Source organism: Lissotriton vulgaris, chromosome 2_1, assembly GCF_964263255.1.
Source record: "Lissotriton vulgaris chromosome 2_1, aLisVul1.2, whole genome shotgun sequence".
NCBI classification, from domain to species: Eukaryota; Metazoa; Chordata; class Amphibia; order Caudata; family Salamandridae; genus Lissotriton; species Lissotriton vulgaris.
In genome coordinates this window covers 1,688,398,699-1,688,410,151 of record NC_141687.1, presented here as the reverse complement: position 1 = coordinate 1,688,410,151, position 11,453 = coordinate 1,688,398,699, and the positions used below count along the sequence as shown (strand labels likewise).

The window sequence follows — 11,453 nt, the reverse complement described above, 5'->3', positions numbered from 1 at the left end:
CTACTCTCTGTGCCCGTCTTCGAGCCTCGCGGCGCTGAGGGAGCGGAGCCAAGCACCTCCCCGTGTGGACCACTGCACCGCCAGCACCTCGGTGGGGTCGTGCTGGTTACTACTGGTTTCCACGCTGACGGGCAGCAGGGTGCCGAAACCCCCCCCTCTCCGCTCGCCGTTTAGCTCGTCTCAAGCCTCAAGACCGGGGGCTTTTGATGCTGTTCGGTAATATCCCCCCGTGGCTCTGAGCTCCCGCTGATCCCGCGGCTTGTCTCTCTCTACTCTCGCTGCTCCGTCGCTGCTCTCGTCTCGCAGCTATGATAAGAGTCTAGTATGGACACTGTGCCGGCCTACACAACACACCTGTCCACCCAACCTGAACAGACTCAGTGGAGTTTTTTTTTGCTGTTTTGTTCTCTCAGACAGGTTGGATTCGTTTGTCCCATTTTTAATAAGGTTTGGGAGGGATGTAGTGACCGGCCGGTCATTGGTCTAGTGTTTCCTGGTATATGCATTTACCAGCCACTCCCTGCTGGCTGGCAACCGACATCACCCCAAACCCATCCCCTCACAGGAACATACATGCCAATAGACCTGATTCATTGCATTTTTTACAATAGAAGTCAATAAGGACTTTTCATTCTCTCAATTTTTTATTTTAAATCTTCACATCCCGGTCCTAAAATGTTGGCATGTATGCAGGAATCACATTACATGTAACCCACATGTGCCGTGGGCCAGTTTTAGAGAGTAACCCAGGGTGTCTGTGTGATTGCTTCTTGTGCATGGGGGCCTTGAGCCCCCGACCTTTACATTAGGGCCCACATGAGGGACCTATTTGTATCGCGGTTGAACACAGGGTTACTGATTTTTGACAGTTGGAGGCCTGACCCCTTGGAGCAGAGCACTGTTGCATTTCACCAACCCTGAAGTCCAAACTTGAATTAAGTGTTTCCACATTTGTAATGATCCTCTCAGGATGAGCTCTCATCTCAGGGCAGGCTCAACCGTCACTGTAGCGACGTGGTCGGTCAATGACTATGATCGTGGTCATGGGAAATGTAGTTCTCTGAGTGGTTAAAATGATTTAATTGGCTGTTGTTTGAGTAAATTAGGAAAAGCAAATCATCGCCTCCGTACCCTTTAATAGAATTGAAAATTCTTGACGTGAGAAGTAGAAAGTTATTTACTGCTGCATATATACAAACATAACACTTGGGAGCTCAGAACATCAGTTACAATTTTGAACAATTCGATTGTATCCAAGCATGTCTTAGCGTACTGTTTATTAAGGTGCCCTGAATATGATTTTAACGTTCTGGTAGGGTTCCATATTATTCAGGACAAGGAAGCTCCCTCTCTGTACCGTGGGCATTGTTCCTTGTCCTTCCTCTAGCTCTAAGGCTCAGAGTTTGTTATCTATTGTTACTGTCGCACTTATTTGACGAAAGATCTGGCGTCCGCATTTCGGGAAGTAGAGGCGCTGGAAGGGCGTGTACGATGAGAAACGGGAAGACACTTCACCAGCACACATGCGCAAACCACACAAAGAGCCTGCAATCAGAGAAAAGAAACTCGCGAGCTTCATTGTGAGTGCGCGCGCGACTCCGATGACCGCGAGTGCGCGTGCGCACAAATGAAGGTAGTGACATATGAGCAGGTACGAGTGGCGTTTGGGAGTTTACGCGCGTGCGCAGTTATCCAGTCTGGCTTTTGAGCTTGCGCGCTGTTCTCAGTTGGTGCACGAGCTGCAGTACCCGCTCTTTGGTTGGCTCAAAGCGGTGGCGAGCGCGCGGGAGAGAGGGAGAAAGGAGCGCGAGAGCCCAAGGCAATGGCGGCGGCAGAAGAGCGAGGGGATCCCCGCTGAGGTACGGAGGTATACTGAAGAAACGTTGCAGTTGACCTGCCGGGAGACAGAATCAGAAGACTGTCTATATAGCCGGGTTTTGTATGTCATGGCTAGAATCTTTGAGGAGGTACGTGAGGAGGTGTGACAATGCAGGAGGGGTTGCGGTTGGAGAACGAGGTGGCGTTGATCGCAGTTGAAAAGCGGGCCTGGTGAGAAAAACAAGGGCCGATGTAGACTGGTCTTCTGTGAAAATTGGTAGGAGCAGGGCAAAGGGAACTGCTCTGGGTACCTCGTCAACGATGAACGAACGGTTTACTCGGGTAGATTTGAAGTTCGTTTTGAGATCTGGTGTGGTACCAGCTGTGTTCCTTTTATGAAATGATTCTTGCCAGCTCTGTCGATTGTGGTTATAGTACGCGTAGTGGGAGGTGGAGCTAGTAACGTTGCCATTGTCTTAATCAACGCAAGGTGCGTTATTGAATCAATTTGTGGAGGCCTCGGATCTGGCTAGTCTTTCAGTACGGCTTGAGTGTATTCTATATTCTAGTTCTGAACGCCCCTCGCCTGGAGCAGCGTTGTCCAGAAGTGATGGGGATACCTCATTTTGATTATTTCCTTACAGCTATGCAGCCCTTTCGTCGTAAACCTTCCCAGTGGTTCCGAAGGCCTGATCTGGACATACTACCATTTATGTGGCTGCTCATCTGGAATATTACTTTATTTTATTCAGGGCTTTCAGCTCGAGTATTTTTGTAGATAACCTTCCCAGAGTATTGTGCAGCGTTTCTTGTTCTACAGGGCCTTAAGAGTTGCTTTCTCTTAAGGCGGATTTCTCGCCTTGAGAGTTTTGTCTACTTCTGTCCGGCTTCTCACCTGCAGAGTATTACCGCTTCTGCTAGGCCTGTGGTCGTGTTTGCTCCTGGCATGACATGCTGCTTTTTCTTCCAGGCCTGTAATCTGTATTTATTTCTGCAGTACCTACTTCTAGATTTTCAGGCTCTGAAAGTTTTGCACCGTGGGTATTTTCTCAGCCAGTCTTGCAAGCTTCAACAGAAATATTGTCCCGTAGCTCAGTTCTGTCTATCAGTGTTTTGTTTCCGAAGGCCCGCAACCGGCAATGTGGTCTATTAGTTTTCACACAGTACAGAGAGTTGATAACTTTGTCATGCCTGTTCGTTATAGCCACACTCGCCATAGTTACGCGGCTTTCCCAAGACAGTTTTACAGAATTGGAGTACCGAATTATGTGGCCTATTTGACTAAAGTGCGCGACTAAGAAATACCAATTATGTGGCTTATAATTCCGTTAAAGGAACTATTAATAGCCACATTGTATTTTTACTTTTTTTTAAAGTTTGAATGCCGTTGAGTGAATAGCGTTGATGCTAATATGAACACAATACAAATAATGACAACTCGATGTGCAACATTTTTAAACTTTGCTTTTTATTCCCGAAACAAATATTTTGTCAACTTATGCAGCAGATAATGCATTATATAGTGTGTGCTGGTTACCGACTACACAGGACCACTGATGCACAATGATGCTTTTCCAGTAGACTCTGTGAGTATGGCGTTCCGTTTCGGTGGCCCTTCCCTCATTGGAGGAGTCTGTGATGTAATTTCTTACCTTCTCTTGCCGTAGATGTTTTCTCATTTAACTTGATTGAGGCCGTTTTACCTCCATCTGACCCTCCAATGACAGTGGTACAACCTCTACCACACGCTCAGTTACCACTTGAGAATGTAGGGAACATGATCACCTTTATCTCAGCTACAAGGGCAGAAAGCAGCACGGTTAACGCAGCATAATGCTCCAATCAATCAATCAAAGCATTTTTATAGCACACTACTCACCCGGAGGGTCTCAAGGCGCTTAGGGGAGGGGGGTCTGCTACTGCTCGAACAGCCAGGTCTTGAGCTGCTTCCTGAAGGCGAGGTGGTCCTGGGTCAGGCGGAGGTGGGTCGGAAGGGAGTTCCAAGTCTTGGCTCCGAGGTAGGACCCCCCCCCCCCCACCCCCCCCCCTGTGGTGGCTCTTCGGATGCGGGGGACGGCGGCGAGGGCGTGGCCGGTCGATCGAAGCTGGCGTTTGGGAGCGTAGAAGTTGAGGCAGCTGTTGAGGTATCCTGGGCCTTGGTTGTGCTGGGCTTTGTGTGCGTGGGTGAGGAGACGGAAGGTGATTCTCTTGTTGACCGGGAGCCAGTGCAGGCCTCTCAGGTGTCCGGATATGTGGTTGCGACGGGGGATGTCCAGGATGAGTTGTGCTGAGGCGTTCTGGATCCGCTGGAGTCTCTTCTGGAGTTTGGCGGTGGTTCCGGCGTAGAGGGAGTTGCCGTAGTCCAGTCGGCTGGTGACGAGGGCCTGGGTGACCGTCTTCCTGGTCTCGGTGGGGATCCACCGGAAGGTCTTGCGTAGGATGTTGAAGCATGACGAGGAGACGGCGTTGACTTGTCTGGTCATGGAGAGGGACAAGTCCAGGATGAAGCCCAGGTTGTGTGTGTGGTCTGTTGGTTTGGGTGCGATGCGGGGGGCCACCAGGAGTCATCCCAGGCGGCGGGTGAGGATCCCAGGATGAGGACTTTCGTCTTGTCCGAGTTCAATTTCAGGCGGCTGTTCTTCATCCATTTGGCTACCTCTTTCATCCCTTCGTGTAGGTTGGCTCTGGCGGTGACGGGGTCGTTGGTGAGGGAGAGAGAGGATCAGCTGGGTGTCGTCAGCGTAGGAGATGATGTTGAGGTTGTGCTGGCGTGCGATGGCTGCGAGGGGACTCATGTAAACGTTGAAGAGGGTTGGGCTGAGCGAGGAACCTTGAGGAACGCCGCAGATGACTTTGGTGGCTTCTGATCTGAACGGGGGAGGCGGACTCTGTGTCTTTCCGTCGAGGAAGGAGGTGATCCACTCCAGTGCCTTCTCCTGGATTCCGACGTTGCTGAGGCGCTGTACTAGGGTACGGTGGCAGACAGTGTCGAAGGCCGCGGAGAGGTCTAGGAGGATGAGGGCCGCTGTTTCTCCGTTGTCGAGCAGGGCTCGGATGTCATCGGTTGCTGCGATCAGGGCGGTCTCGGTGCTACGGTTAGCCTGGAAGCCAGATTGCGAGAAGTCGAGGGATCCGTTCGTCTCGAGGAAGGCGCCCAGCTGCCTGTTGACTGTCTCTCGATGACTTGCGGTGAACGGGAGCAGCGAGATGGGTCGGTAGTTCTTGAGGTCGGTGGGGTCGGCTGATGGCTTCTTAAGTAGGGCGCTGAGTTCGGCGTGCTTCCAGCTCTCCGGGAAGGTAGCGGTGTCGAAGGAGGTGTTGATGATGTCCCGCAGGTGGGGTGCGATGACAGCGTCGGCCTTGTTGAAGACGTGATGAGGGCAAGGGTCGGTCGGAGATCCAGAGTGGATTGAGTTCATCGTCCGGATGGTGTCTTAGGTGCTGATAGGGGTCCAGGCGCGGAGGGTGGTGGTGGGGGGCGGTGGTTCCGTCGTGGCGTGCGTCGGTTGAGTGCTGAAGCTGTTGTGTATGTCCGCGATCTTGTTGTGGAAATAGGAGGCGAGGGAGTTGCAGAGGTCTTGCGAAGGGTTGATGTCGTTGTTTCCGGCGTTGGGGTTGGAGAGCTCTTTAACGATGTTGAAGAGTTCCTTGCTGTGGTGTGCATTGTTGTCCAGTCGTTCCTTAAATGCAGTTTTCTTGGTGGTGCGGATCAGTTGGTGGTGTTTTCGGGTGGCGATCTTGAGGGCAGTCATGTTGTCCGGTGTTGGGTCTCTGCGCCAGGCTTTCTCCGGGGCTCTGCAGTCCTTCTTGGAGCTCTTGAGTTCTTCAGTGAACCATGGGGCTTTCTTGCTGCCGGGTCTGCTAGGCGGTGTCCTCAGAGGGGCGAGGTCGTCTGCGCAGTCGCTGATCCACTTGGTGAGGTTGGTGGCCGCTTGGCTGGGGTTCGTTGCGCTAGTGGGTGGGTTCTTGCTTAGGGAAGTTGCGAGCTGGTCGGCTGTGATCTTGTTCCAGCTCCTGCGTGGAACCTGTTGCTGTTGGTGGTGGATCGTGGTCCTTTTGAAGCTGAAGTGGACGGAGCTGTGGTCCGTCCAGTGGAGTCCGGTGGCATGGCTGAAGGCGATGTCCTTGCTGGATGAGAAGACGGGGTCGAGTGTGTGTCCGGCGTAGTGGGTGGGGGTGGTCACCAGTTGCTTGAGTCCGAGGTTGTCCAGCAGGGTGGTGGTGTTGCGGTCGTTGTTGTTTTCCAGGTGGAAGTTGAGGTCCCCGAGGAGGATGTAGTCAGCGGAGGGGAGGGAATGCGGCTGACTAAGTCGGCAAAGTCCTCGCTGAATTGTGTGCGTGGTCCCAGGGGTCTGTAGATGAGGGTGCCTCTGAGGGTGGTCTTGGGGTTGATGTGGATCTGGAAGTGCAGGTGCTCGGCGGGTGCGAGAGTGTCGTCGGTGTTGGTCGTGATGCGGATGGAGTTCCTATGGATGATGGCGATGCCTCCTCCTGTCTGGTTGACGCGGTCCCTTCGGATGATCTTGTAGCCGTCCGGGATGGCGATGTCGGGCGCTGAGGAGGCGTTCATCCAGGTTTCCGTGATGAAGGCGACGTCTGGGGCTGTGTTGTCGAGCAGGTTCCAGAGCCCGACGGCGTGTCTGTGGACGGAGCGGGTGTTGAGTAGGATGCACTTCAGGTAGCTGCTGCTGTTGCTTGTTGAGGTCTTGGGCACAGCTGGAGTGGTGCAGGATCGGATGCAGGAGTTGCAGCAGAAGGGTCCGTGGGTGTGTCTCGGGGTGGCTCGGTAGGAACCCGGGAAACGGCCGGCGTTGAGTTCGGTAGAGCTGTAGGTCCGGCGGGTGGGCTGGCGGCTGTGGGGGCCAGGGGTCCTGGCGCGGTCCAGGCGTGGACGGGCGCAGATGGGCTTGCCTTTGGCGCGCCTTCGGCGCACAATCGGCGCGCCCGCTGCGCGTAACCGCTGCACGTTCGCCATTTATGGCGAAGTGCAGGGAGGGCGGAGCAGCTGGGAGAGGGGAGGAAGGGGGCGTGTCAACACTTGCGGCGGAAGGCGGGGAGCGGGAGCGCAGGGGACAGCAGCACAGGGGGGAGGACAGAGGCAAACACAGGGAGACAAGGAATGGGAAAACAAAGCAATTTAAATGCAAAAAAGAAGTACAACACAATCTAAACGAAGGAGCGCAATGCAGAGATGCGGGGACGATGATCGGCGGCGGGGGGAGTGGACGGGAGGCTGACAGAAGCGGCAGGCGGGGGCACACGCGACAGCTGGTGGCCGTGCGGCGCGGGGGTGTCCTATGAATAGGTCACCTGTGTAGTCACCAGTGTAGTCTTGTGCGTGGCTCCTGGAGATCACAGGTTTCTTAGTCGGAAAAATGCATACTAGACATTAGTTCTGATCAAGACATGGGTACATACAACTTATTTGGCCAGACTCGCCTCCAGGCTAAGAATTCTCTCCTCTGATGGTAGTAGACTTGCCTATTTGCTTGTCTCCAGAGGAGACAAGATTTAATAATTAGCACAAATGTTGCGAGGTAACATTAACGGGTACAACTGCCCTCATCCGAACTTTAGTTTTAAGATCGGGTCTTGTTACATTAAGAAGTGTGCTGTTAGGAGACACTGGAAGCACGCATGTACAGGTACCATTATTCTGGAATAAGCAACAGGTATAAGAAACCTAACCATGATTTAATCATCTCCAATCCCGGCTTTTTGACAATATACTAGAAATGTCATATTCTGCTTGGCAGTACTCCTACAAACAGAAGAGTCCCCTAGACCCCTGATTAAATGAATTCTCTTTTGGGACTTTTTTTTCTGTGTGAATGTGTTCACCCTAATAGACCCTGTCACTGTATGTAAGAGATGAATTATTTCATTAAAGCTGCGAAGGACAAAGATATGGGCCATATGTCATGTCTCACCTTATTGTCAGTTGAATACAAGAATTGTGTTTTTAGAATCTTTAGTTGCTGATCCTTTTCAAAGTTGTTTTAGGTCGACCTTTGTTTCGGTCATTGCAAGCTGTCTGGTTTCGAAAGACCTATGCTCTTACAGCGAGCTTAGACCCTGCCCATTGTTTACCATTGGTTGGCTTTATTGCTCCTTTCATTAGCTTGCTTTGTATTTGTTGCTTTTTGCGGCCACATTTTTTTAATTCTGCGTTTGCGTCTCTCCTGTGGCATAGTTGCTATACTGGTGTCCCTCCACTGCTTTCTTTTGGACTCAGTTTTTCTTTTTGCTTGCGCTCCCCATCAAAGTGCTTGTGTATTTCAGCAGGTTGTATCCCTTTTCTCTCCCTTCGCTGTTGCTCTTTCTCACCTGTGCTCTCCCCATCTCGCGCTCACCTTTGTGTGCTTTTCGCTCGTGTGCTTTTCTCTCGAGTGCTGTTTTGCCTGGCTTATTTTATTATTATTTTTTTTTTTAAACAATGCAGCGATTTTATGATCATCTGCCTTAAATTCGTTTTGCTCTACTTCTACTTGTTAAAATCAAATTGTATTTTCAAATGCTTGAAGCTGAAAGATATTTTTTTTTAAATTGCAACTGCAACAATTTGTGGCAACCCTTGTAGAGTATGCTCTTGTCTACAAAATGGCTTGTCATGCTGCTCAGCGTCTTGCTGGTGCTGTGTAGCATGGCTAAAAAGCCTTGGCACAACAAATGGGTCCTGTAGGCAAGACCTTTTGGTTTTGTTAATGCTGGTTTCAGTTACAAATAAAAATAAACAATCCCCTGTTATCAAAAGGAGATTGGAGTTTCAAGTCTTGGCTTTTGGAGAATGGTAAACAACCATGTGCACTGTTCCAATCTAGAACACACTTGTTATCCGTATTCACGGAGGGCAGCATTTTTGTTTTTTTAACTTAGTTTAACTTGAATCTTTATTGGAAATAGGCAGTGGTAAGGGCTGTTATGAAACCATAATTCGAAAGATATCATAAATTGTGTGTTTTTTTTAATTCCATTTCATTTAGAACATTGATACCTAAAAAATGAGGTACCAGTATTACCCAGTTGGTGACACTGTTATTAATGGCACATTTTATATTTCGTCTGCTCATAAATTTGGCACCATTTGACGAATCTTGCACAACTTTTAAATCAAATGGCATAGGTGGGTAATTTTCGAAAGGGGTGCCTTGTTGAGGGTTTAGCTCTTTTCTGTTGTGATTCTCATGAGAAACTTTGGGGGGAAAAGCTGTGAATACACTAAACCTGGCGTGAAAGGTCACTCAGAGTAGAGCCTTTTATTCCTTTGCTGTAAATCTATTAAGTATTTTCTGAGATATTTGTGGTAGAAAAAGGTGTCAAGCTGACTTCAAAGCGTTTTAAAATCCTTGGCGGATTCAAGGATTTGGGCTATCAGATTGGATGTCAGCAACTAAAAATTCTTGCAGTGACACTGTCCTTACATACATGATTGCCAACTTTCCCCGCAGCCATATCTAAGCAAATGTAAACACTAAAGTCGCTCCCATCCTTTCCCTGAGTCTAGGCCATGCCCACATACTGTAGAACATAACCCTTGCCCGGCCAACTGGAATCACTGTTTTTTTTCTAAGGTTGTCTTTTAAGCAGGTTCGCTCAGTGTGTGTATCTTGGATATTCAGGTAAGTATTATGTTGGTCCGAGAAGGTCTGCTGTAGCGTCCTTATTTTGTAATGCGGCCTGAGGCATGGCATTAGTCCCTGCTTTAACAGGACCAGCGCCTGCTTCGCATTTCCATCGAAGGAGCTCGGTGAAACACAGCCTTAGGTCTCTGCTCTCCGACGGGGGTGTGCCTTGGATAATCTATAATATTTCGTAATCCATATCTCATAAATAATATCGCATAATGACACAAATTCTAGGGTGGGATAATTCTTGCCTCCGTGTCCTTAATAAAATTGAAAATTCTCGATGCGTCAGCTTGAATTTTTTTTATTCTCTCAGGAAATGCAGGCTTCTGATTATGCTACTTTAAAGTTGTGTGACCACCTTTAGTTGCTACATCGACTATTGGCTTATGATATGACTGAATGTTAAATCAGAAAAGCTATTCACCGGAGCCACAATGTCCACTAAACGCGAATCAGTCATGAAAGCTTTTGAGGCCATAGCCCCCCTCACTGAATGAGCCCCAAAGATGGAGACATCAATGCCGGCTCCAGAAAGCAACCATTTAACCCATCAGGCCAGTGTCGCTAAAGAGCCCAGAGATCAACAATTGACCGGTCGCATCATTTCGCAATTCACAAGTACAGTCCTCGTAGCAATTTAACCATTGGACAACACCATTTTTTTGTGGTGTGGACATGCAGGGTAACTTGCACATCTAAAATTAGTCTTAATCCATTGAGAAATTGTAAAAGATACTCCTGAAGGAGTAAATATTCTACCTGTCCAATCCAAGAATCTTACATAGGAGACCCTTCTGCGGGAAATGTAGCGCAACACAATACGTTTTGTTGATAGCTGTTTGTGTGAAAGCCCATTATTCGCGGGTCCATTCCTGATGAAATGAAGCACAACATAAACATCCCACACTGTGGAATACTTCTGCTTTGGTGGGTGGTCGAATAAACCTAATGCCCCTCGAGTTTACAAGTCAGAGGATGTCTTTCGCGCCCCCCCCCCCCTCCCACCCCAGGTTTGCAGTTGACATTCGTATGGCCAGCTGAAATCGTGAAACGAAAATTAACTGTCCTATACGCCAGTTCCTAACTGCCCCCATCTGATAGAAAGTTAGCAATCCCCTGAATACCGAATTCCAAGTGATCCAACTCTCGTTCACCACACCAACAAATCCATCTACGCCATGCTGATTCATAACGTTTGTGCGTAGAGAGAGCCCAAGATTGGGACAGAAACAATATTGCGTCCTGCAAAACTCCCAGCACTTGTCATACTCGCCGGAAAGTCTCCAAGCCATGGGGGACAACTGACCCTGAACCACATGCGGAGGAGGATAAGGGATGTTCATCGGATCTTGCAGAAGTTCCAGGAATGAGATCAGTCGAACCAGAGAAGTACAGGACCGGGTTAGTGCCACTGTTCACCTCGACTGAGCCTTCAAATAAGGAGTGATCAAGAGCACCTCTGCTCCATGGCGACGAATCTGTGCCAATACTCGCTGAATCATAACTAAGGCTCCCTCTTTTCCATATTTACACATATATACAGACAGAAAACACTTATTTTCTTGTCTGTATTTATTTTTAATTGTGGATAAAAATGGGTTGCTTTTTAGAGTAATTCTAAATACCCTCTGCCAGACCAATAGCTGTGTAGATTGATAGCTAAGAGGGCTAAAAAAGAAATTAATTTGACTAAAGAGGCTTTAATAGCAGTACATATGCACAAGGTTGATACTGAAATTTGGAACTGGTAGGCATTCAAGCTTGAGTGCATATTTACCTGTTAAATGTGGAAATTGAATAATTTCAGCTAAATTTTTTGATAAAACCCAAAATAAATATAGATGAATACAGATAAAAATTAGCAAAAAAATGAATATGGATAAATGCAGGCATACATGTAAAAAAAATAAAAACCATAAAACCAGTAGCCCTAATCATGACTAACGGTGGAAACTCATAAAGGATGCCAGTCGTCCAAGATTGAAGGAATGCATCAGTTGAGCGCCC

At 48.9% G+C, this 11,453-nt stretch overlaps 1 protein-coding gene across 2 annotated transcripts in view; it reads left to right on the top strand.

Moving 5' to 3' along the window:
* Window positions 1-1,600: 1,600 nt before the first annotated feature.
* PDIK1L (PDLIM1 interacting kinase 1 like) overlaps window positions 1,601-11,453 on the top strand; it is a 64,064-nt gene continuing 54,211 nt past the window's right edge. Inside the window, exon 1 of one of the 2 annotated variants that reach the window (XM_086957656.1) lies at window positions 1,601-1,859. The gene's annotated coding sequence lies outside the window, so the exon portion shown is untranslated. Of the gene's footprint in view, window positions 1,868-11,453 lie in introns of both variants that reach the window. The other variant, XM_086957657.1, reaches the window with a different exon arrangement.